Source organism: Pseudophryne corroboree, chromosome 8, assembly GCF_028390025.1.
Source record: "Pseudophryne corroboree isolate aPseCor3 chromosome 8, aPseCor3.hap2, whole genome shotgun sequence".
Lineage (NCBI taxonomy): Eukaryota > Metazoa > Chordata > Amphibia > Anura > Myobatrachidae > Pseudophryne > Pseudophryne corroboree.
The window spans coordinates 414,471,140-414,496,139 of NC_086451.1; the positions used below are offsets into that span (position 1 = coordinate 414,471,140).

The 25,000-nt window shown below is 46.9% G+C and overlaps 1 protein-coding gene and 1 pseudogene across 11 annotated transcripts in view; one reads left to right on the forward strand and one right to left on the reverse strand.

Annotated features, from left to right (window-relative positions):
* The window catches only part of RYR1 (ryanodine receptor 1), a 247,739-nt gene that overhangs the window by 4,208 nt on the left and 218,531 nt on the right, over positions 1 to 25,000 (forward strand). The gene's annotated exons all lie outside the window — the stretch shown is intronic.
* On the reverse strand, positions 24,008 to 24,126 carry LOC134950993 (5S ribosomal RNA; annotated as a pseudogene).

Below are 25,000 nucleotides of genomic sequence, written 5' to 3' on the forward strand. Positions count from 1 at the left end.
TCCAAAAAACCCTCCCCAAACAGCACATGACGCAAAGAAAAAAAGAGGCGCAATGAGGTAGCTGTGTGAGTAAGATAAGCGACCCTAGTGGCCGACACAAACACCGGGCCCATCTAGGAGTGGCACTGCAGTGTCACGCAGGATGTCCCTTCCAAAAAACCCTCCCCAAACAGCACATGACGCAAAGAAAAAAAGAGGCGCAATGAGGTAGCTGTGTGAGTAAGATAAGCGACCCTAGTGGCCGACACAAACACCGGGCCCATCTAGGAGTGGCACTGCAGTGTCACGCAGGATGTCCCTTCCAAAAAACCCTCCCCAAACAGCACATGACGCAAAGAAAAAAAGAGGCGCAATGAGGTAGCTGTGTGAGTAAGATAAGCGACCCTAGTGGCCGACACAAACACCGGGCCCATCTAGGAGTGGCACTGCAGTGTCACGCAGGATGTCCCTTCCAAAAAACCCTCCCCAAACAGCACATGACGCAAAGAAAAAAAGAGGCGCAATGAGGTAGCTGTGTGAGTAAGATAAGCGACCCTAGTGGCCGACACAAACACCGGGCCCATCTAGGAGTGGCACTGCAGTGTCACGCAGGATGTCCCTTCCAAAAAACCCTCCCCAAACAGCACATGACGCAAAGAAAAAAAGAGGCGCAATGAGGTAGCTGTGTGAGTAAGATAAGCGACCCTAGTGGCCGACACAAACACCGGGCCCATCTAGGAGTGGCACTGCAGTGTCACGCAGGATGGCCCTTCCAAAAAACCCTCCCCAAACAGCACATGACGCAAAGAAAAAAAGAGGCGCAATGAGGTAGCTGTGTGAGTAAGATAAGCGACCCTAGTGGCCGACACAAACACCTGGCCCATCTAGGAGTGCCACTGCAGTGTCACGCAGGATGGCCCTTCCAAAAAATACTCCCCAAACAGCACATGACGCAAAGAAAAATTAAAGAAAAAAGAGGTGCAAGATGGAATTGTCCTTGGGCCCTCCCACCCACCCTTATGTTGTATAAACAGGACATGCACACTTTAACCAACCCATCATTTCAGTGACAGGGTCTGCCACACGACTGTGACTGAAATGACGGGTTGGTTTGGACCCCCACCTAAAAAGAAGCAATTAATCTCTCCTTGCACAAACTGGCTCTACAGAGGCAAGATGTCCACCTCATCATCATCCTCCGATATATCACCGTGTACATCCCCCTCCTCACAGATTATCAATTCGTCCCCACTGGAATCCACCATCTCAGCTCCCTGTGTACTTTGTGGAGGCAATTGCTGCTGGTCAATGTCTCCACGGAGGAATTGATTATAATTCATTTTAATGAACATCATCTTCTCCACATTTTCTGGATGTAACCTCGTACGCCGATTGCTGACAAGGTGAGCGGCGGCACTAAACACTCTTTCGGAGTACACACTTGTGGGAGGGCAACTTAGGTAGAATAAAGCCAGTTTGTGCAAGGGCCTCCAAATTGCCTCTTTTTCCTGCCAGTATAAGTACGGACTGTGTGACGTGCCTACTTGGATGCGGTCACTCATATAATCCTCCACCATTCTTTCAATGGTGAGAGAATCATATGCAGTGACAGTAGACGACATGTCCGTAATCGTTGTCAGGTCCTTCAGTCCGGACCAGATGTCAGCATCAGCAGTCGCTCCAGACTGCCCTGCATCACCGCCAGCGGGTGGGCTCGGAATTCTGAGCCTTTTCCTCGCACCCCCAGTTGCGGGAGAATGTGAAGGAGGAGATGTTGACAGGTCGTGTTCCGCTTGACTTGACAATTTTCTCACCAGCAGGTCTTTGAACCCCAGCAGACTTGTGTCTGCCGGAAAGAGAGATCCAAGGTAGGCTTTAAATCTAGGATCGAGCATGGTGGCCAAAATGTAGTGCTCTGATTTCAACAGATTGACCACCCGTGAATCCTTGTTAAGCGAATTAAGGGCTCCATCCACAAGTCCCACATGCCTAGCGGAATCGCTCCGTGTTAGCTCCTCCTTCAATGTCTCCAGCTTCTTCTGCAAAAGCCTGATGAGGGGAATGACCTGACTCAGGCTGGCAGTGTCTGAACTGACTTCACGTGTGGCAAGTTCAAAGGGCATCAGAACCTTGCACAATGTTGAAATCATTCTCCACTGCGCTTGAGACAGGTGCATTCCACCTCCTATATCGTGCTGAATTGTATAGCCTTTTGCTGCTCCTCCAACCTCTGAAGCATATAGAGGGTTGAATTCCACCTCGTTACCACTTCTTGCTTCAGATGATGGCAGGGCAGGTTCAGTTGTTTTTGGTGGTGCTCCAGTCTTCTGTACGTGGTGCCTGTACGCCGAAAGTGTCCCGCAATTCTTCTGGCCACCGACAGCATCTCTTGCACACTCCTGTCGTTTTTTAAAAAATTCTGCACCACCAAATTCAAGGTATGTGCAAAACATGGGACGTGCTGGAATTTGCCCATATTTAATGCACACACAATATTGCTGGCGTTGTCCGATGCCACAAATCCACAGGAGAGTCCAATTGGGGTAAGCCATTCCACGATGATCTTCCTCAGTTGCCGTAAGAGGTTTTCAGCTGTGTGCGTATTCTGGAAAGCGGTGATACAAAGCGTAGCCTGCCTAGGAAAGAGTTGGCGTTTGCGAGATGCTGCTACTGGTGCCGCCGCTGCTGTTCTTGCGGCGGGAGTCCATACATCTACCCAGTGGGCTGTCACAGTCATATAGTCCTGACCCTGCCCTGCTCCACTTGTCCACATGTCCGTGGTTAAGTGGACATTGGGTACAACTGCATTTTTTAGGACACTGGTGAGTCTTTTTCTGACGTCCGTGTACATATTCGGTATCGCCTGCCTAGAGAAGTGGAACCTAGATGGTATTTGGTAACGGGGGCACACTACCTCAAGAAATTGTCTAGTTCCCTGTGAACTAACGGCGGATACCGGATGCACGTCTAACACCAACATAGTTGTCAAGGCCTCAGTTATCCGCTTTGCAGCAGGATGACTGCTGTGATATTTCATCTTCCTCGCGAAGGACTGTTGGACAGTCAATTGCTTACTGGAAGTAGTACAAGTGGGCTTACGACTTCCCCTCTGGGATGACGATCGACTCCCAGCAGCAACAACAGCAGCGCCAGCAGCAGTAGGCATTACACTCAAGGATGCATCGGAGGAATCCCAGGCAGGAGAGGACTCGTCAGAATTGCCAGTGACATGGCCTGCAGGACTATTGGCATTCCTGGGTAAGGAGGAAATTGACACTGAGGGAGTTGGTGGGGTGATTTGCGTGAGCTTGGTTACAAGAGGAAGGGATTTACTGGTCAGTGGACTGCTTCCGCTGTCACCCAAAGTTTTTGAACTTGTCACTGACTTATTATGAATGCGCTGCAGGTGACGTATAAGGGAGGATGTTCCGAGGTGGTTAACGTCCTTACCCCTACTTATTACAGCTTGACAAAGGCAACACACGGCTTGACACCTGTTGTCCGCATTTCTATTGAAATACTTCCACACCGAAGAGCTGATTTTTTGGGTATTTTCACCAGGCATGTCAATGGCCATATTCCTCCCACGGACAACAGGTGTCTCCCCGGGTGCCTGACTTAAACAAACCACCTCACCATCAGAATCCTCCTGGTCAATTTCCTCCCCAGCGCCAGCAACACCCATATCCTCCTCATCCTGGTGTACTTCAACACTGACATCTTCAATCTGACTATCAGGAACTGGACTGCGGGTGCTCCTTCCAGCACTTGCAGGGGGCGTGCAAATGGTGGAAGGCGCATGCTCTTCACGTCCAGTGTTGGGAAGGTCAGGCATCGCAACCGACACAATTGGACTCTCCTTGTGTATTTGGGATTTCGAAGAACGCACAGTTCTTTGCGGTGCTTTTGCCAGCTTGAGTCTTTTCATTTTTCTAGCGAGAGGCTGAGTGCTTCCATCCTCATGTGAAGCTGAACCACTAGCCATGAACATAGGCCAGGGCCTCAGCCGTTCCTTGCCACTCCGTGTGGTAAATGGCATATTGGCAAGTTTACTCTTCTCCTCCGACAATTTTATTTTAGGTTTTGGAGTCCTTTTTTTACTGATATTTGGTGTTTTGGATTTTACATGCTCTGTACTATGACATTGGGCATCGGCCTTGGCAGACGACGTTGCTGGCATTTCATCGTCTCGGCCATGACTAGTGGCAGCAGCTTCAGCACGAGGTGGAAGTGGATCTTGATCTTTCCCTAATTTTGGAACCTCAACATTTTTGTTCTCCATATTTTAATAGGCACAACTAAAAGGCACCTCAGGTAAACAATGGAGATGGATGGATACTAGTATACTTATGGATGGACTGCCGAGTGCCGACACAGAGGTAGCTACAGCCGTGGACTACCGTACTGTGTCTGCTGCTAATATAGACTGGATGATAATGAGATGAAATCAATATATATGTATATATAATATCACTAGTACTGCAGCCGGACAGGTATATATTATATATTTATTATGTAATGACTGATGACGGACCTGCTGGACACTGTCAGCTCAGCAGCACCGCAGACTGCTACAGTAAGCTACTATGGTAGTATGTATAAAGAAGAAAGAAAAAAACAACAACCACGGGTAGGTGGTATACAATTATGGATGGACTGCCGAGTGCCGACACAGAGGTAGCTACAGCCGTAGACTAACGTACTGTGTCTGCTGATAATATAGACTGGATGATAATGAGATGAAATCAATATATATGTATATATAATATCACTAGTACTGCAGCCGGACAGGTATATATTATATATTTATTATGTAATGACTGATGACGGACCTGCTGGACACTGTCAGCTCAGCAGCACCGCAGACTGCTACAGTAAGCTACTATAGTAGTATGTATAAAGAAGAAAGAAAAAAACAACAACCACGGGTAGGTGGTATACAATTATGGATGGACTGCCGAGTGCCGACACAGAGGTAGCTACAGCCGTGGACTACCGTACTGTGTCTGCTGCTAATATAGACTGGATGATAATGAGATGAAATCAATATATATGTATATATAATATCACTAGTACTGCAGCCGGACAGGTATATATTATATATTTATTATGTAATGACTGATGACGGACCTGCTGGACACTGTCAGCTCAGCAGCACCGCAGACTGCTACAGTAAGCTACTATAGTAGTATGTATAAAGAAGAAAGAAAAAAACAACAACCACGGGTAGGTGGTATACAATTATGGATGGACTGCCGAGTGCCGACACAGAGGTAGCTACAGCCGTGGACTAACGTACTGTGTCTGCTGATAATATAGACTGGATGATAATGAGATGAAATCAATATATATGTATATATAATATCACTAGTACTGCAGCCGGACAGGTATATATTATATATTTATTATGTAATGACTGATGACGGACCTGCTGGACACTGTCGGCTCAGCAGCACCGCAGACTGCTACAGTAAGCTACTATAGTAGTATGTATAAAGAAGAAAGAAAAAAAAAAAAACACGGGTAGGTGCTAGGTGGTATACAATATTATATATATATTATATACAATTATATATATAAAGATGGTAACTCCGGCACTCCGCTGAAACAGCTCAACAACGAAATACTTGCTCCTGTGCCTTCCCACCGGGGGATTCCCCCAGGATAATACCAAACAGAAGAGGCGGCACTCGGAGTCAGTAAACAAACGTGAAGTGTATTATCATAAGAGCGTTGACGTTTCGGGGACGTGCTCCCCTTCCTCAGAACAATTTAACAATGTGCAAAACCAAAAATAAATACCCACTTACCCCATGGGCCTCCCCCATTATATATATATATATATATATATATATAATATATATAATATATATTAAACTCATAAACTGGTGGTGATTATTAAACTGGTGGTCGGGTCACTGGTCACACTATCAGCAACTTGCAAGTAGTACTCCTGAGTCCTAAGCAGACAATCACAATATATATTATACTGGTGGTCAGTGTGGTCACAAACAATGGCAGTGTGGCTGGCACTCTGGCAGCAAAAGTGTGCACTGTACGTTATATGTACTCCAGAGTCCTGCTCTCAGACTCTAACTGCTCCCCACTGTCAGTGTCTCCCCCACAAGTCAGATAATACAGTCACACTATCTCTCTCTATCACTTCAGCAAGTACTAGTAGTAGTAGTACTCCTCCTAATGCTCCCCAAATTACTACTGTGTCTCTCTCTGTCTCACTCTCTTCTCGAATCTCTATAAACGGAGAGGACGCCAGCCACGTCCTCTCCCTATGAATCTCAATGCACGTGTGAAAAATGGCGGCGACGCGCGGCTCCTTATATAGAATCCGAGTCTCGCGAGAATCCGACAGCGTGATGATGACGTTCGGGCGCGCTCGGGTTAACCGAGCAAGGCGGGAAGATCCGAGTCGCTCGGACCCGTGTAAAAAAAACTGAAGTTCGGGCGGGTCCGGATTCCGAGGAACCGAACCCGCTCATCTCTAGTGTATAGTGCATAGTCTCTGGGTGTATCACTGTGTTACCTGTATCTAGTGCAGAGTCTCTGGCTGTATATCTCGGTCCCTGGTATCTAGAGTATATAGTGTAGAGTCTCTGGGTGTATCACTGTGTTACCCAGACTTGCCTACTCTCCCGGAATGGCCGGGAGGCTCCCGAAAATCGGGTGACCCTCCCGGCCCCCCGGAAGAGCAGGCAAGTCTCCCGGTTACAGGGGTCCCCCCCTGCCCGGCCGCCCACTTAGCGAGTAAAGTGGGCGGTCCGGGCAGGCGATGACGCGATTCTTGTTGAATCGCGTCATCATAGCCACGCCCCCTGCTGTATAATGCCTGCAATAGCGGCATTACACAGCGGGGGCGGGGCTTACACGGGGACGATCCCGTAGTCACGCCCCCGGTCCGCCTCCGACCCGCCTCCGCCACGCCCCCCTCTGCACTTACATCGCAGCCCGACCCCCTGCAGCACCGACCTGGCTGCTCTCTCCCGGAGAGAGCAGCCAAAAAGTCGGTAAGTATGGTGTTACCTGTATCTAGTGCAGAGTCTCTGGCTGTATATCTCTGTCCCTGGTATCTAGTGTATAGTGCAGAGTCTCTGGGTGTATCACTGTGTTACCTGTATCTAGTGCACAGTCTCTGGCTGTATATCTCCTGTCCTTTGGTATCTAGTGTATAGTATCTAGTGTATATAGTGCAGAGTCTCTGGGTGTATCACTGTGTTACCTATATCTCTAGTGCAGACTCTCTGGCTGTATATCTCTGTCCTTGGTATCTAGTGTATATAGTGCCATATCTCTGTCCCTGATAACTAGTGTATATAGTGCAGAGTCTCTGAGTATATCACTGTGTTACCTGTATCTAGTGCAGACTCTCTGGCTGTATATCTCCTGTCCTTGGTATCTAGTGTATATAGTATCTAGTGTATATAGTGCCATATCTCTGTCCCTAGTATCTAGTGTAGAGTCTCTGGGTGTATCACTGTGTTACCTATATCTAGTGCACAGTCTCTGGCTGTATATCTCTGTCCCTGGTATCTAGTGTATATAGTGCCATATCTCTGTCCCTGATATCTAGAGTATATAGTGCAGAGTCTCTGGGTGTATCACGGTTACCTGTATCTAGTGCAGAGTCTCTGGCTGTATATCTCTGTCCCTGATAACTAGTGTATATAGTGCAGAGTCTCTGAGTATATCACTGTGTTACCTGTATCTAGTGCAGACTCTCTGGCTGTATATCTCCTGTCCTTGGTATCTAGTGTATATAGTATCTAGTGTATATAGTGCCATATCTCTGTCCCTGGTATCTAGTGTAGAGTCTCTGGGTGTATCACTGTGTTACCTATATCTAGTGCACAGTCTCTGGCTGTATATCTCTGTCCCTGGTATCTAGTGTATATTAGAGATGAGCGGGTTCGGTTCCTCGGAATCCGAACCCGCCCGAACTTCATGTTTTTTTTCACGGGTCCGAGCGACTCGGATCTTCCCGCCTTGCTCGGTTAACCCGAGCGCGCCCGAACGTCATCATGACGCTGTCGGATTCTCGCGAGGCTCGGATTCTATCGCGAGACTCGGATTCTATATAAGGAGCCGCGCGTCGCCGCCATTTTCACTCGTGCATTGAGATTGATAGGGAGAGGACGTGTCTGGCGTCCTCTCCATTAGAATAGAGATAGATTAGATAGAGAGAGAGAGATTGTGCAGAGTCGCAGACAGAGTTAGTTTACCACAGTCAGTGACCAGTGCAGTTGCTAGTTAACTTTTATTTAATATAATATATCCGTTCACTTCTCTCTGCTATATCCGTTCTCTGCCTGAAAAAAAAAACGATACACAGCACAGTCAGTCACACAGTGTGACTCAGTCTGTGTGCACTCAGCTCAGCCCAGTGTGCTGCACAGTCATCAATGTATAAATTAAAAGCTTATAATTAATTGTGGGGGAGACTGGGGAGCACTGCAGGTTGTTAGCAGGAGCCAGGAGTACAATTATATTAATTAACAGTGCACACTTTTGCTGCAGGAGTGGTGACCAGTGCCTGACCACCAGTATAGTATTGTTGTATACTACTAATATCTCTTTAAATATCAACCAGTCTATATTAGCAGCAGACACAGTACAGTGCGGTAGTTCACGGCTGTGGCTACCTCTGTGTCGGCACACGGCAGGCAGTCCGTCCGACCAGAATTGTATTATTTATTATTATATACCTACCACCTAACCGTGGTTTTTTTTTCATTCTTTATACCGTCATAGTGTCATCCTAATTGTTACGAGTATACTACTATCTCTTTATCAACCAGTGTACAGTGCGGTAGTTCACGGCTGTGGCTACCTCTGTGTCGGCACACGGCAGGCAGTCCGTCCGACCAGAATTGTATTATTTATTATTATATACCTACCACCTAACCGTGGTTTTTTTTTCATTCTTTATACCGTCATAGTGTCATCCTAATTGTTACGAGTATACTACTATCTCTTTATCAACCAGTGTACAGTGCGGTAGTTCACGGCTGTGGCTACCTCTGTGTCGGCACACGGCAGGCAGTCCGTCCGACCAGAATTGTATTATTTATTATTATATACCTACCACCTAACCGTGGTTTTTTTTTTCATTCTTTATACCGTCATAGTGTCATCCTAATTGTTACGAGTATACTACTATCTCTTTATCAACCAGTGTACAGTGCGGTAGTTCACGGCTGTGGCTACCTCTGTGTCGGCACACGGCAGGCAGTCCGTCCGACCAGAATTGTATTATTTATTATTATATACCTACCACCTAACCGTGGTTTTTTTTTTCATTCTTTATACCGTCATAGTGTCATCCTAATTGTTACGAGTATACTACTATCTCTTTATCAACCAGTGTACAGTGCGGTAGTTCACGGCTGTGGCTACCTCTGTGTCGGCACACGGCAGGCAGTCCGTCCGACCAGAATTGTATTATTTATTATTATATACCTACCACCTAACCGTGGTTTTTTTTTCATTCTTTATACCGTCATAGTGTCATCCTAATTGTTACGAGTATACTACTATCTCTTTATCAACCAGTGTACAGTGCGGTAGTTCACGGCTGTGGCTACCTCTGTGTCGGCACACGGCAGGCAGTCCGTCCGACCAGAATTGTATTATTTATTATTATATACCTACCACCTAACCGTGGTTTTTTTTTCATTCTTTATACCGTCATAGTGTCATCCTAATTGTTACGAGTATACTACTATCTCTTTATCAACCAGTGTACAGTGCGGTAGTTCACGGCTGTGGCTACCTCTGTGTCGGCACACGGCAGGCAGTCCGTCCGACCAGAATTGTATTATTTATTATTATATACCTACCACCTAACCGTGGTTTTTTTTTCATTCTTTATACCGTCATAGTGTCATCCTAATTGTTACGAGTATACTACTATCTCTTTATCAACCAGTGTACAGTGCGGTAGTTCACGGCTGTGGCTACCTCTGTGTCGGCACACGGCAGGCAGTCCGTCCGACCAGAATTGTATTATTTATTATTATATACCTACCACCTAACCGTGGTTTTTTTTTTCATTCTTTATACCGTCATAGTGTCATCCTAATTGTTACGAGTATACTACTATCTCTTTATCAACCAGTGTACAGTGCGGTAGTTCACGGCTGTGGCTACCTCTGTGTCGGCACACGGCAGGCAGTCCGTCCGACCAGAATTGTATTATTTATTATTATATACCTACCACCTAACCGTGGTTTTTTTTTCATTCTTTATACCGTCATAGTGTCATCCTAATTGTTACGAGTATACTACTATCTCTTTATCAACCAGTGTACAGTGCGGTAGTTCACGGCTGTGGCTACCTCTGTGTCGGCAGTCGGCAGGCAGTCCGTCCATCCATAATTGTATTATTATTATAATATATACCACCTAACCGTGGTTTTTTTATACCACCTAACCGTGGCAGTCCGTCCATAATTGTATACTAGTATCCAATCCATCCATCTCCATTGTTTACCTGAGGTGCCTTTTAGTTCTGCCTATAAAATATGGAGAACAAAAAAGTTGAGGTTCCAAAATTAGGGAAAGATCAAGATCCACTTCCACCTCGTGCTGAAGCTGCTGCCACTAGTCATGGCCGAGACGATGAAATGCCAGCAACGTCGTCTGCCAAGGCCGATGCCCAATGTCATAGTACAGAGCATGTCAAATCCAAAACACCAAATATCAGAAAAAAAAGGACTCCAAAACCTAAAATAAAATTGTCGGAGGAGAAGCGTAAACTTGCCAATATGCCATTTACCACACGGAGTGGCAAGGAACGGCTGAGGCCCTGGCCTATGTTCATGGCTAGTGGTTCAGCTTCACATGAGGATGGAAGCACTCAGCCTCTCGCTAGAAAACTGAAAAGACTCAAGCTGGCAAAAGCACCGCAAAGAACTGTGCGTTCTTTGAAATCCCAAATCCACAAGGAGAGTCCAATTGTGTCGTTTGCGATGCCTGACCTTCCCAACACTGGACGTGAAGAGCATGCGCCTTCCACTATTTGCATGCCCCCTGCAAGTGCTGGAAGGAGCACCCGCAGTCCAGTTCCTGATAGTCAGATTGAAGATGTCAGTGTTGAAGTACACCAGGATGAGGAGGATATGGGTGTTGCTGGCGCTGGGGAGGAAATTGACCAGGAGGATTCTGATGGTGAGGTGGTTTGTTTAAGTCAGGCACCCGGGGAGACACCTGTTGTCCGTGGGAGGAATATGGCCGTTGACATGCCAGGTGAAAATACCAAATAAATCAGCTCTTCGGTGTGGAGGTATTTCACCACAAATGCGGACAACAGGTGTCAAGCCGTGTGTTCCCTTTGTCAAGCTGTAATAAGTAGGGGTAAGGACGTTAACCACCTCGGAACATCCTCCCTTATACGTCACCTGCAGCGCATTCATAATAAGTCAGTGACAAGTTCAAAAACTTTGGGTGACAGCGGAAGCAGTCCACTGACCAGTAAATCCCTTCCTCTTGTAACCAAGCTCACGCAAACCACCCCACCAACTCCCTCAGTGTCAATTTCCTCCTTCCCCAGGAATGCCAATAGTCCTGCAGGCCATGTCACTGGCAAGTCTGACGAGTCCTCTCCTGCCTGGGATTCCTCCGATGCATCCTTGCGTGTAACGCCTACTGCTGCTGGCGCTGCTGTTGTTGCCGCTGGGAGTCGATGGTCATCCCAGAGGGGAAGTCGTAAGCCCACTTGTACTACTTCCAGTAAGCAATTGACTGTTCAACAGTCCTTTGCGAGGAAGATGAAATATCACAGCAGTCATCCTACTGCAAAGCGGATAACTGAGGCCTTGGCATCCTGGGTGGTGAGAAACGTGGTTCCGGTATCCATCATTACTGCAGAGCCAACTAGAGACTTGTTGGAGGTACTGTGTCCCCGGTACCAAATACCATCTAGGTTCCATTTCTCTAGGCAGGCGATACCGAAAATGTACACAGACCTCAGAAAAAGAGTCACCAGTGTCCTAAAAAATGCAGCTGTACCCAATGTCCACTTAACCACGGACATGTGGACAAGTGGAGCAGGGCAGGGTCAGGACTATATGACTGTGACAGCCCACTGGGTAGATGTATGGACTCCCGCCGCAAGAACAGCAGCGGCGGCACCAGTAGCAGCATCTCGCAAACGCCAACTCTTTCCTAGGCAGGCTACGCTTTGTATCACCGCTTTCCAGAATACGCACACAGCTGAAAACCTCTTACGGCAACTGAGGAAGATCATCGCGGAATGGCTTACCCCAATTGGACTCTCCTGTGGATTTGTGGCATCGGACAACGCCAGCAATATTGTGTGTGCATTAAATCTGGGCCAATTCCAGCACGTCCCATGTTTTGCACATACCTTGAATTTGGTGGTGCAGAATTTTTTAAAAAACGACAGGGCCGTGCAAGAGATGCTGTCGGTGGCCAGAAGAATTGCGGGACACTTTCGGCGTACAGGCACCACGTACAGAAAACTGGAGCACCACCAAAAACTACTGAACCTGCCCTGCCATCATCTGAAGCAAGAAGTGGTAACGAGGTGGAATTCAACCCTCTATATGCTTCAGAGGTTGGAGGAGCAGCAAAAGGCCATTCAAGCCTATACAATTGAGCACGATATAGTAGGTGGAATGCACCTGTCTCAAGTGCAGTGGAGAATGATTTCAACGTTGTGCAAGGTTCTGATGCCCTTTGAACTTGCCACACGTGAAGTCAGTTCAGACACTGCCAGCCTGAGTCAGGTCATTCCCCTCATCAGGCTTTTGCAGAAGAAGCTGGAGGCATTGAAGGAGGAGCTAACACGGAGCGATTCCGCTAGGCATGTGGGACTTGTGGATGCAGCCCTTAATTCGCTTAACAAGGATTCACGGGTGGTCAATCTGTTGAAATCAGAGCACTACATTTTGGCCACCGTGCTCGATCCTAGATTTAAAGCCTACCTTGGATCTCTCTTTCCGGCAGACACAGGTCTGCTGGGGTTGAAAGACCTGCTGGTGACAAAATTGTCAAGTCAAGCGGAACGCGACCTGTCAACATCTCCTCCTTCACATTCTCCCGCAACTGGGGGTGCGAGGAAAAGGCTCAGAATTCCGAGCCCACCCGCTGGCGGTGATGCAGGGCAGTCTGGAGCGACTGCTGATGCTGACATCTGGTCCGGACTGAAGGACCTGACAACGATTACGGACATGTCGTCTACTGTCACTGCATATGATTCTCTCAACATTGATAGAATGGTGGAGGATTATATGAGTGACCGCATCCAAGTAGGCACGTCACACAGTCCGTACTTATACTGGCAGGAAAAAGAGGCAATTTGGAGGCCCTTGCACAAACTGGCTTTATTCTACCTAAGTTGCCCTCCCACAAGTGTGTACTCCGAAAGAGTGTTTAGTGCCGCCGCTCACCTTGTCAGCAATCGGCGTACGAGGTTACATCCAGAAAATGTGGAGAAGATGATGTTCATTAAAATGAATTATAATCAATTCCTCCGCGGAGACATTGACCAGCAGCAATTGCCTCCACAAAGTACACAGGGAGCTGAGATGGTGGATTCCAGTGGGGACGAATTGATAATCTGTGAGGAGGGGGATGTACACGGTGATATATCGGAGGGTGAAGATGAGGTGGACATCTTGCCTCTGTAGAGCCAGTTTGTGCAAGGAGAGATTAATTGCTTCTTTTTTGGGGGGGGTCCAAACCAACCCGTCATATCAGTCACAGTCGTGTGGCAGACCCTGTCACTGAAATGATGGGTTGGTTAAAGTGTGCATGTCCTGTTTTGTTTATACAACATAAGGGTGGGTGGGAGGGCCCAAGGATAATTCCATCTTGCACCTCTTTTTTCTTTTCTTTTTCTTTGCATCATGTGCTGATTGGGGTGGGTTTTTTGGAAGGGACACCCTGCGTGACACTGCAGTGCCACTCCTAGATGGGCCCGGTGTTTGTGTCGGCCACTAGGGTCGCTAATCTTACTCACACAGCTACCTCATTGCGCCTCTTTTTTTCTTTGCGTCATGTGCTGTTTGGGGAGGGTTTTTTGGAAGGGACATCCTGCGTGACACTGCAGTGCCACTCCTAGATGTGCCCGGTGTTTGTGTCGGCCACTAGGGTCGCTAATCTTACTCACACAGTCAGCTACCTCATTGCGCCTCTTTTTTTCTTTGCGTCATGTGCTGTTTGGGGAGGGTTTTTTGGAAGGGCCATCCTGCGTGACACTGCAGTGCCACTCCTAGATGGGCCCGGTGTTTGTGTCGGCCACTAGGGTCGCTAATCTTACTCACACAGCTACCTCATTGCGCCTCTTTTTTTCTTTGCGTCATGTGCTGTTTGGGGAGGGTTTTTTGGAAGGGACATCCTGCGTGACACTGCAGTGCCACTCCTAGATGGGCCCGGTGTTTGTGTCGGCCACTAGGGTCGCTTATCTTACTCACACAGCGACCTCGGTGCAAATTTTAGGACTAAAAATAATATTGTGAGGTGTGAGGTATTCAGAATAGACTGAAAATGAGTGTAAATTATGGTTTTTGAGGTTAATAATACTTTGGGATCAAAATGACCCCCAAATTCTATGATTTAAGCTGTTTTTTAGTGTTTTTTGAAAAAAACACCCGAATCCAAAACACACCCGAATCCGACAAAAAAAATTCGGTGAGGTTTTGCCAAAACGCGTTCGAACCCAAAACACGGCCGCGGAACCGAACCCAAAACCAAAACACAAAACCCGAAAAATTTCAGGCGCTCATCTCTAGTGTATATAGTGCCATATCTCTGTCCCTGATATCTAGAGTATATAGTGCAGAGTCTCTGGGTGTATCACAGTTACCTGTATCTAGTGCAGAGTCTCTGGCTGTATATCTCTGTCCCTGATATCTAGTGAATATAGTGCAGAGTCTCTGGGTGTATCACTGTGTTACCTGTATCTAGTGCACAGTCTCTGGCTGTATATCTCCTGTCCTTGGTATCTAGTGAATATACATGGCCGGCCCGCCCGTTACGCGGGTTACGCAAAAGAGTAAGGCGCCACAGCGTGGGGGGCGTCGGCAGCCTGCACCACGCTCCCAGCCCATGCTGCATACCGCCAGCTCCTATGCTGTGTGTGCAGAGCTGGATTAAGGAGGTGGCGCGTATCCCTGGGCCCCCCTACCTGAAAGGGCCCCCGTCACACGCCAGAGATCAGATCGCGATCACCGATCCGCGGCGCCGCAGTAGCGGCCACTATAAGACGTCATACTGGCGGCGCCACACTGCTGTGCTGGGCTTCCGGCGGCCTTTGAATGAATGAAAGTCTGTGACGGCTCTCAGTCAGTGGCCGCACAACCTGCAGCAAGGAGCCGGCTCGGGGAGGGAGGCAGTATGCAGCCAAGCACATGGCTCAAAGCAGAGGGGAAAGTAAGCCAGAAGCGTTTTTATTTTTATTTTTTGGTAATAAGTTAAAATGAAATAAACAAAGAATATCTAACTGTATAGACTATCAGTTTCAGATGAGGCTGCTTCATCTATTTTCAACATGAGTATATGCTGCTGTAGCTGTAATCATTGCCAATTATGCTGTAACTTTGCACTTTATGATCATCTATAGCTTTTTGTCTACTTTTGCATTATATGGATGTGCTGGATACTTTTTTATATATATATATATATATATATATATACACACACACACATATTATATATATATATATAATGTGTGTGTGTATATATATATATTTTTATTTTTTTTATTTACTCTTGTGTACTACTAGTGCACTAGCCTTGAAAACGGAGTGCTAGTGTCACCGAAACGTTGGCATCATGGTGTCACATTTGTAACGTGTCTTTACTAAGCTTCAATAATTCTTCAATCATCTGGGAGTGTCCCATTTTTCTCTTAACTGGTAACTATCTCTTCACTGAGGGCACCCATATATCACACAGCACCAGCGTGTTGTGGACACCCATGAGTGGGAATAGCCCTTGCGCAGCTGTTGGCATTCTCGGCGGTCTGGATCCCGGTGTCAGTATGCTGACTGGTGCAATGTGTATAACGTGCTCTGCCTGGTGCAATGTGTATAGGGTGTTCTACCTGGTGCAGTGTGTGTAACGTGCTCTACCTGGTGCAATGTGTGTAACGTGCTCTACCTGGTGCAGTGTGTGTAACGTGCTCTGCCTGGTGCAATGTGTATAGGGTGTTCTACCTGGTGCAGTGTGTGTAACGTGCTCTGCCTGGTGCAATGTGTATAGGGTGTTCTACCTGGTGCAGTGTGTGTAACGTGCTCTACCTGGTGCAGTGTGTGTAACGTGCTCTACCTGGTGCAATGTGTGTAACATGCTGTACCTGGTGCAGTGTGTGTAACGTGCTCTGCCTGGTGCAATGTGTATAGGGTGTTCTACCTGGTGCAGTGTGTGTAACGTGCTCTACCTGGTGCAATGTGTGTAACGTGCTCTACCTGGTGCAGTGTGTGTAACGTGCTCTAACTGGTGCAATGTGTGTAACGTGCTCTACCTGGTGCAATGTGTGTAACGTGCTCTACCTGGTGCAATGTGTGTAACGTGCTCTACCTGTGTGGTGTAATGTGAATTGGTACTATTATATGGCCATGCTCTTTCCCCATGAAGCCACGCCCCTACATTTTTTGTGTGATAACATGTATAATTCAAATATGGGAGGGGGAGCACCAATTTACTTTCTGCCAAAGCTAGCAGCGAAATATCTACAGCTCTGGTGCAGAGTATCCTGTATGCTACACAGCCCAGCGGCATTGTCACCCCCCTCCTCCCCCTTGTAACAGTTTTGTAGTGTCCAAGTCAAGTCTGTTTCTATATCTGAATAATTAATAAGATTAATATGAACCTTCATTCCAATGGGACCCAGAAAAGGACAGATAGGACCCCAATTTTTAAATGTTAGATTAATTAGTTAGATTAATTAGAAAACACTTATTTAGCGGTTTTGCCCTTTAAGTTTTAACTTTGTGGTAGTCAGTTGATTTCACCAATATTTTGCTTAATGCGCTTTAAGCTTTTGTGTGTATAATATTTTCCATCATCCATGGGGGGTGCCAAAATCTATATTCGCTTACCAAAAAATGTAGGCTTGGGCCGGCCCTGTGTATATAGTATCTAGTGTATATAGTGCAGAGTCTTTGGGTGTATCACTGTGTTACCCAGGGCTTAAAGTGGTGGTGGAACTCTTGGAGGAGGACCATGGAGGCACCAGGACCTGAGGAAGGAGTAGGTGGCTGCAGCTCATCAGCAACACTAGTGCCACCTGTATCATCGATTGATGCAGATGATGGGGTGGGCTTTTCTGTTGGAATTACTGTTCAGGGCAATGGAGGACGTGGAACTAGTTCCCCCTACCATTACAGGTGGTGGAACTCAGTTCCACCTCGTTCCCCCCCCCCCCCACACTTTAACCCCTGGTGTTACCTGTATCTAGTGCAGAGTCTCTGGCTGTATATCTCTGTCCCTGGTATCTAGTGTATATAGTGCAGAGTCTCTGGGCGTATCACTTTACCTGTATCTTGTGCAGGGTTTCTGGGTGTATCTGTGTGGTCTGTATCTCTGTGTCACCTGTATCTAGTGCAGGGTCTCTGGCTGTATCTCTGTCTCATCTGTATCTCTGTGTCACCTGTATCTAGTGCAGGGTCTCTGGCTGTATCTCTGTGTCACCTGTATCTAGTGCAGTCTCTGGCTGTATCTCTGTGTCACCTGTATCTAGTGCAGGGTCTCTGGCTGTATCTCTGTGTCATCTGTATCTAGTGCAGGGTTTCTGGCTGTATCTCTGTGTCATCTGTATCTAGTGCAGGGTCTCTGGCTGTATCTCTGTCTCATCTGTATCTCTGTGTCACCTGTATCTAGTGCAGGGTCTCTGGCTGTATCTCTGTGTCACCTGTATCTAGTGCAGTCTCTGGCTGTATCTCTGTGTCATCTGTATCTAGTGCAGGGTTTCTGGCTGTATCTCTGTCTCATCTGCATCTAGTGCAGGGTCTCTGGCTGTATCTCTGTCTCATCTGTATCTCTGTGTCACCTGTATCTAGTGCAGGGTCTCTGGCTGTATCTCTGTGTCACCTGTATCTAGTGCAGTCTCTGGCTGTATCTCTGTGTCACCTGTATCTAGTGCAGTCTCTGTCTGTATCTCTGTGTCACCTGTTTATAGTGCAGTCTCTGGCTGTATCTCTGTGTCATCTGTATCTAGTGCAGGGTTTCTGGCTGTATCTCTGTCTCATCTGTATCTAGTGCAGGGTCTCTGGCTGTATCTCTGTCTCATCTGTATCTCTGTGTCACCTGTATCTAGTGCAGGGTCTCTGGCTGTATCTCTGTGTCACCTGTATCTAGTGCAGTCTCTGGCTGTATCTCTGTGTCATCTGTATCTAGTGCAGGGTTTCTGGCTGTATCTCTGTCTCATCTGTATCTAGTGCAGAGTCTCCGGCTGTTTCTCTGTGTCATCTGTATCTCTGTGTCACCTGTATCTAGTGCAGGGTTTCTGGCTGTATCTCTGTCTCATCTGCATCTAGTGCAGGGTCTCTGGCTGTATCTCTGTCTCATCTGTATCTCTGTGTCACCTGTATCTAGTGCAGGGTCTCTGGCTGTATCTCTGTGTCACCTGTATCTAGTGCAGTCTCTGGCTGTATCTCTGTGTCACCTGTATCTAGTGCAGTCTCTGGCTGTATCTCTGTGTCACCTGTATCTAGTGCAGTCTCTGGCTGTATCTCTGTGTCATCTGTATCTAGTGCAGGGTCTCTGGCTGTATCTCTGTCTCACCTGTATCTAGTGCAGTCTCTGGCTGTATCTCTGTCTCATCTGTATCTAGTGCAGAGTCTCCGGCTGTTTCTCTGTGTCATCTGTATCTCTGTGTCACCTGTATCTAGTGCAGGGTTTCTGGCTGTATCTCTGTCTCATCTGTATCTAGTGCAGGGTCTCTAGCTGTATCTCTGTCTCATCTGTATCTCTGTGTCACCTGTATCTAGTGCAGGGTCTCTGGCTGTATCTCTGTGTCACCTGTATCTAGTGCAGTCTCTGGCTGTATCTCTGTGTCACCTGTATCTAGTGCAGTCTCTGGCTGTATCTCTGTGTCATCTGTATCTAGTGCAGGGTTTCTGGCTGTTTCTCTGTGTCATCTGTATCTAGTGCAGGGTTTCTGTCTGTATCTCTGTCTCATCTGTATCTCTGTGTCACCTGTATCTAGTGCAGGGTCTCTGGCTGTATCTCTGTGTCACCTGTATCTAGTGCAGTCTCTGGCTGTATCTCTGTGTCATCTGTATCTAGTGCAGGGTTTCTGGCTGTATCTCTGTCTCATCTGTATCTAGTGCAGAGTCTCCGGCTGTTTCTCTGTGTCATCTGTATCTCTGTGTCACCTGTATCTAGTGCAGGGTTTCTGGCTGTATCTCTGTCTCATCTGCATCTAGTGCAGGGTCTCTGGCTGTATCTCTGTCTCATCTGTATCTCTGTGTCACCTGTATCTAGTGCAGGGTCTCTGGCTGTATCTCTGTGTCACCTGTATCTAGTGCAGTCTCTGGCTGTATCTCTGTGTCACCTGTATCTAGTGCAGTCTCTGGCTGTATCTCTGTGTCATCTGTATCTAGTGCAGGGTCTCTGGCTGTATCTCTGTGTCACCTGTATCTAGTGCAGTCTCTGGCTTTATCTCTGTCTCATCTGTATCTAGTGCAGAGTCTCCGGCTGTTTCTCTGTGTCATCTGTATCTCTGTGTCACCTGTATCTAGTGCAGGGTTTCTGGCTGTATCTCTGTCTCATCTGTATCTAGTGCAGGGTCTCTAGCTGTATCTCTGTCTCATCTGTATCTCTGTGTCACCTGTATCTAGTGCAGGGTCTCTGGCTGTATCTCTGTGTCACCTGTATCTAGTGCAGTCTCTGGCTGTATCTCTGTGTCACCTGTATCTAGTGCAGTCTCTGGCTGTATCTCTGTGTCATCTGTATCTAGTGCAGGGTTTCTGGCTGTTTCTCTGTGTCATCTGTATCTAGTGCAGGGTTTCTGTCTGTATCTCTGTCTCATCTGTATCTAGTGCAGAGTCTCCGGCTGTTTCTCTGTGTCATCTGTATCTCTGTGTCGCCTGTATCTAGTGCAAGGTTTTTGGCTGTATCTGTGTCATCTGTATCTAGTGCATATAGGGCCTAATTCATGTTTGTATGTAATGGCCGATGTTCATGCAGCAGAGCGATTATCAGCAGAGTTGCGCATGTGATGTGAATGCAGTGTGCATGCACCAAGGGACCTTTGCGATCTCACTCGCAATGAGCATTTCATGGAGAAGTGATTGACAGGTAGTGACCGCTTGGAGGTGTTAATGGGAAGTGGTTGGAAAAACGCAGGTGTGTCATGGCCTTTTTTTGTGTGGCGTGCATCTGCCATCAGCTGCTAGCTTGTACATACAAAAACAAGGCTGCAAATGTGTACGTAGTCGCATTTGAGTCTGCAATGGCTCCGGTGAGAGTCTCTCCATTTCTGGCAGGAAAAACTCACTTGCTAACATTAGCATCTCCATAAGCTAGAAAATTGTGATTGCATAGGCTTTCAAACATGAATTAGGCCCGTAGTGCAGGGTCTCTGGATGTATCTCTGCGTCACCTGTTTATAGTGGAGTCTCTGGGTGTATCTCTGTATCGAGTGCACATAGTGCAGAGTCTCTGGGTGTATCTCTGCGTCACCTGTCTCTAGTACAGTCTCTGGGTGTATCTCTGTGTCACCTGTCTCTAGTGCAGTCTCTGGGTGTATCTCTGCGTCACCTGTCTCTAGTACAGTCTCTGGGTGTATCTCTGCTTCACCTGTCTCTAGTACAGTCTCTGGGTGTATCTCTGCGTCACCTGTCTCTAGTACAGTCTCTGGGTGTATCTCTGCGTCACCTGTCTCTAGTACAGTCTCTGGGTGTATCTCTGTCTCACCTGTCTCTAGTACAGTCTCTGGGTGTATCTCTGTCTCACCTGCCTCTAGTACAGTCTCTGGGTGTATCTCTGTGTCACCTGTCTCTAGTGCAGTTTCAGGGTGTATCTCTGTGTCACCTGTCTCTAATGCAGTCTCTGGGTGTATCTCTGTGTCACCTGTCTCTAGTACAGTCTCTGGGTGTATCTCTGTGTCACCTGTCTCTAGTGCAGTCTCTGGGTGTATCTCTGCGTCACCTGTTTATAGTGCAGTTTCTGGGTGTATCTCTGCGTCACCTGTCTATAGTGCAGTCTCTGGGTGTATCTCTGTATCGAGTGCACATATTGCAGTCTCTGGGTGTATCTCTTTGTCACCTGTATTTAGTACAGTGTCTCTGGGTGTATCTCTGTGTCACCTGTATCTAGTACAGTCTCTGGGTGTATCTCTGTGTCACCTGTCTCTAGTGCAGTCTCTGGGTGTATCTCTGTGTCACCTGTATCTAGCACAGTCTCTGGGTGTATCTCTGTGTCACCTGTCTCTAGCACAGTCTCTGGGTGTATCTCTGTGTCACCTGTCTCTAGTGCAGTCTCTGGGTGTATCTCTGTGTCACCTGTCTCTAGCGCAGTCTCTGGGTGTATCTCTGTGTCACCTGTCTCTAGTACAGTCTCTGGGTGTATCTCTGTGTCACCTGTCTCTAGTACAGTCTCTGGGTGTATCTCCGTGTCACCTGTCTCTAGTACAGTCTCTGGGTGTATCTCTGCGTCACCTGTCTCTAGTACAGTCTCTGGGTGTATCTCTGCGTCACCTGTATCTAGCGCAGTCTCTGGGTGTATCTCTGTGTCACCTGTCTCTAGCGCAGTCTCTGGGTGTATCTCTGTGTCACCTGTCTCTAGTGCAGTCTCTAGGTGTATCTCCGTGTCAACTGTCTCTAGTACAGTCTCTGGGTGTATCTCCGTGTCAACTGTCTCTAGTACAGTCTCTGGGTGTATCTCTGTGTCACCTGTCTCTAGTGCAGTCTCTGGGTGTATCTCTGCGTCACCTGTCTCTAGTACAGTCTCTGGGTGTATCTCTGCGTCACCTGTCTCTAGTACAGTCTCTGGGTGTATCTCTGTGTCACCTGTCTCTAGTGCAGTCTCTGGGTGTATCTCTGTGTCACCTGTTTATAGTGCAGTCTCTGGGTGTATCTCTGCGTCACCTGTTTATAGTGCAGTCTCTGGGTGTATCTCTGTATCGAGTGCACATATTGCAGTCTCTGGGTGTATCTCTGTGTCACCTGTATCTAGCACAGTCTCTGGGTGTATCTCTGTGTCACCTGTCTCTAGTGCAGTCTCTGGGTGTATCTCTGTGTCACCTGTTTATAGTGCAGTCTCTGGGTGTATCTCTGCGTCACCTGTTTATAGTGCAGTCTCTGGGTGTATCTCTGTATCGAGTGCACATATTGCAGTCTCTGGGTGTATCTCTGTGTCACCTGTCTCTAGTACAGTCTCTGGGTGTATCTCTGTGTCACCTGTATCTAGTACAGTCTCTGGGTGTATCTCTGTGTCACCTGTCTCTAGCACAGTCTCTGGGTGTATCTCTGTGTCACCTGTCTCTAGTGCAGTCTCTGGGTGTATCTCTGTGTCACCTGTCTCTAGTGCAGTCTCTGGGTGTATCTCTGTGTCACCTGTCTCTAGTGCAGTCTCTGTGTCACCTGTTTATAGTGGAATCTCTGGGTGTATCTCTGTATCAAGTGCACATAGTGCAGAGTCTCTGCTCTGGGTGTATCTCTTTGTCACCTGTATCTAGTACAGTGTCTCTGGGTGTATCTGTGTGTCACCTGTATCTAGTACAGTCTCTGGGTGTATCTCTGTGTCACCTGTCTCTAGTGCAGTCTCTGGGTGTATCTCTGTGTCACCTGTCTCTAGTGCAGTCTCTGGGTGTATCTCTGCGTCACCTGTTTATAGTGCAGTTTCTGGGTGTATCTCTGCGTCACCTGTCTATAGTGCAGTCTCTGGGTGTATCTCTGTATCGAGTGCACATATTGCAGTCTCTGGGTGTATCTCTTTGTCACCTGTATCTAGTACAGTGTCTCTGGGTGTATCTCTGTGTCACCTGTATCTAGTACAGTCTCTGGGTGTATCTCTGTGTCACCTGTCTCTAGTGCCGTCTCTGGGTGTATCTCTGTGTCACCTGTATCTAGTACAGTCTCTGGGTGTATCTGTGTGTCACCTGTCTCTAGTGCAGTCTCTGGGTGTATTTCTGCGTCACCTGTTTATAGTGCAGTCTCTGGGTGTATCTCTGCGTCACCTGTTTATAGTGCAGTCTCTGGGTGTATCTCTGTATCGAGTGCACATATTGCAGTCTCTGGGTGTATCTCTTTGTCACCTGTATCTAGTACATTGTCTCTGGGTGTATCTCTGTGTCACCTGTATCTAGTACAGTCTCTAGGTGTATCTCTGTGTCACCTGTCTCTAGTACAGTCTCTAGGTGTATCTCTTTCACCTGTATCTAGTACAGTGTCTCTGGGTGTATCTCTGTGTCACCTGTCTCTAGTGCAGTCTCTGGGTGTATCTCTGTGTCACCTGTTTATAGTGCAGTCTCTGGGTGTATCTCTGCGTCTTAGCAAAAAAGGGATAAATCTGCACAGGATATAACCATTTTAGTTCAATAAATTTAGAAATATTGTTATTAAACCAACATAAATGCCTACTTAAATGATAGCTTCAGCAAATGGTTGGTGGTGCTCCAGAAAAATAGTTATGACAACTATAAAACAACAAGTATGGTCCTTTGAGGAAGAAAAAGGACCAAAAAAAGGAAACTATAGGCCTTTTCCTGGGCACACTTGAAAAAATTGTTGATATGATGAAATTAATTTAAAAAATAACTTTTATTGATCTATACTTATAAGAAAAAGGGGCGAGAGCTGGCGTCAATAGTTAAAGAGCATGAGTGTTAGCCAGTACCAATGTATCTATTATAGGCGAACAGATAATAGGTGAGCGAAAATGAAAAAATCCTCATCCATGGAGATAATTCACATACATCCTCTATAATCGGGAATTTGTATAAATGAGGTCACTGCCTCGACTCCAATGTAGTCTGACAATTGTTGTTAGTCTGAGATCCGGTTGATAGTGGGTCCCAAATGGCTATAATTGTTGGAGAGTAAAATACCTACGGTACCTAGTATTCCCTGGTGGTTCCCCATCCAGGTACTGATCAGGCCCTGCAGTGCTTGGCTTCCAAGATCAGACGAGTTTGGGCATACTCAGTGCGGTCTGACCGTAGGTAAGTTTGTCTCCTAGGTGCGGTGTTTACCGATTTTTTTTGGGACCCAGAATCAATCACAGAATAAGCGGATGCTGTTGCTGGGGTCTTACAATTAATGTTTGACAAAAAAATAATAAAAATAATAAATAAATAACATCTCTACAGTTGTGCTCTCAAAAACAGCCTGAGCGGTGGGAGGACTTGTGGTGCCCAATGGCAGAATAGATGGAAAGTCTATAGCAATTGTGCTATAAAAACAGCCCAAGCAACAGGAGGGTTTTATAATCTCCACAATAATAAGAACATTAACAGATATGTGTTACATATGATAATAACCCTATTGATTGGAGCATGTATGGTAGGAAAAAAAAAAAATTGCGACTTTATAGTGCCCAAGGGAAAAATAGATGGAAAATCTATAGCAATTATGCTACAAAAACAGCCCAAGCAACAAGAGGGTTTTATAATCTCCACAATAATAAGAGCAGTAGCAAATGTGTCTTAAATATGGTGATAACCCTATTGATTAGAGCATGTATAATAGGAAAAAATTATTACACCTGTCCCTAGTAAGAGGGTTCCTTCTTCTCCACTTTTAACTAATAATTACCCAGTGATTTATCACTGGAGAAAAATGATTGATTAATTGCCCTGTTAATGGGGAAGTACATAGGAAAGTTTTTGTGGGAAGGCAGTGGGGAGCCGTAGTTGGGCAGAAACTCAGAAAGGCCCGTTTATTAAGCCAAGAGCTGATGCTGTCTTACCCCACCCTTACTGGAGACCCTCAGACTGATGGACGAGGCAGGAGTCGATGAGTAAGGCGCCGGCGGCCGCGGTCCGCACGACCGGAAGTTCGGGCGCCGGGACCGGAAGTGAAGCGCGTTTCGCTCCGAG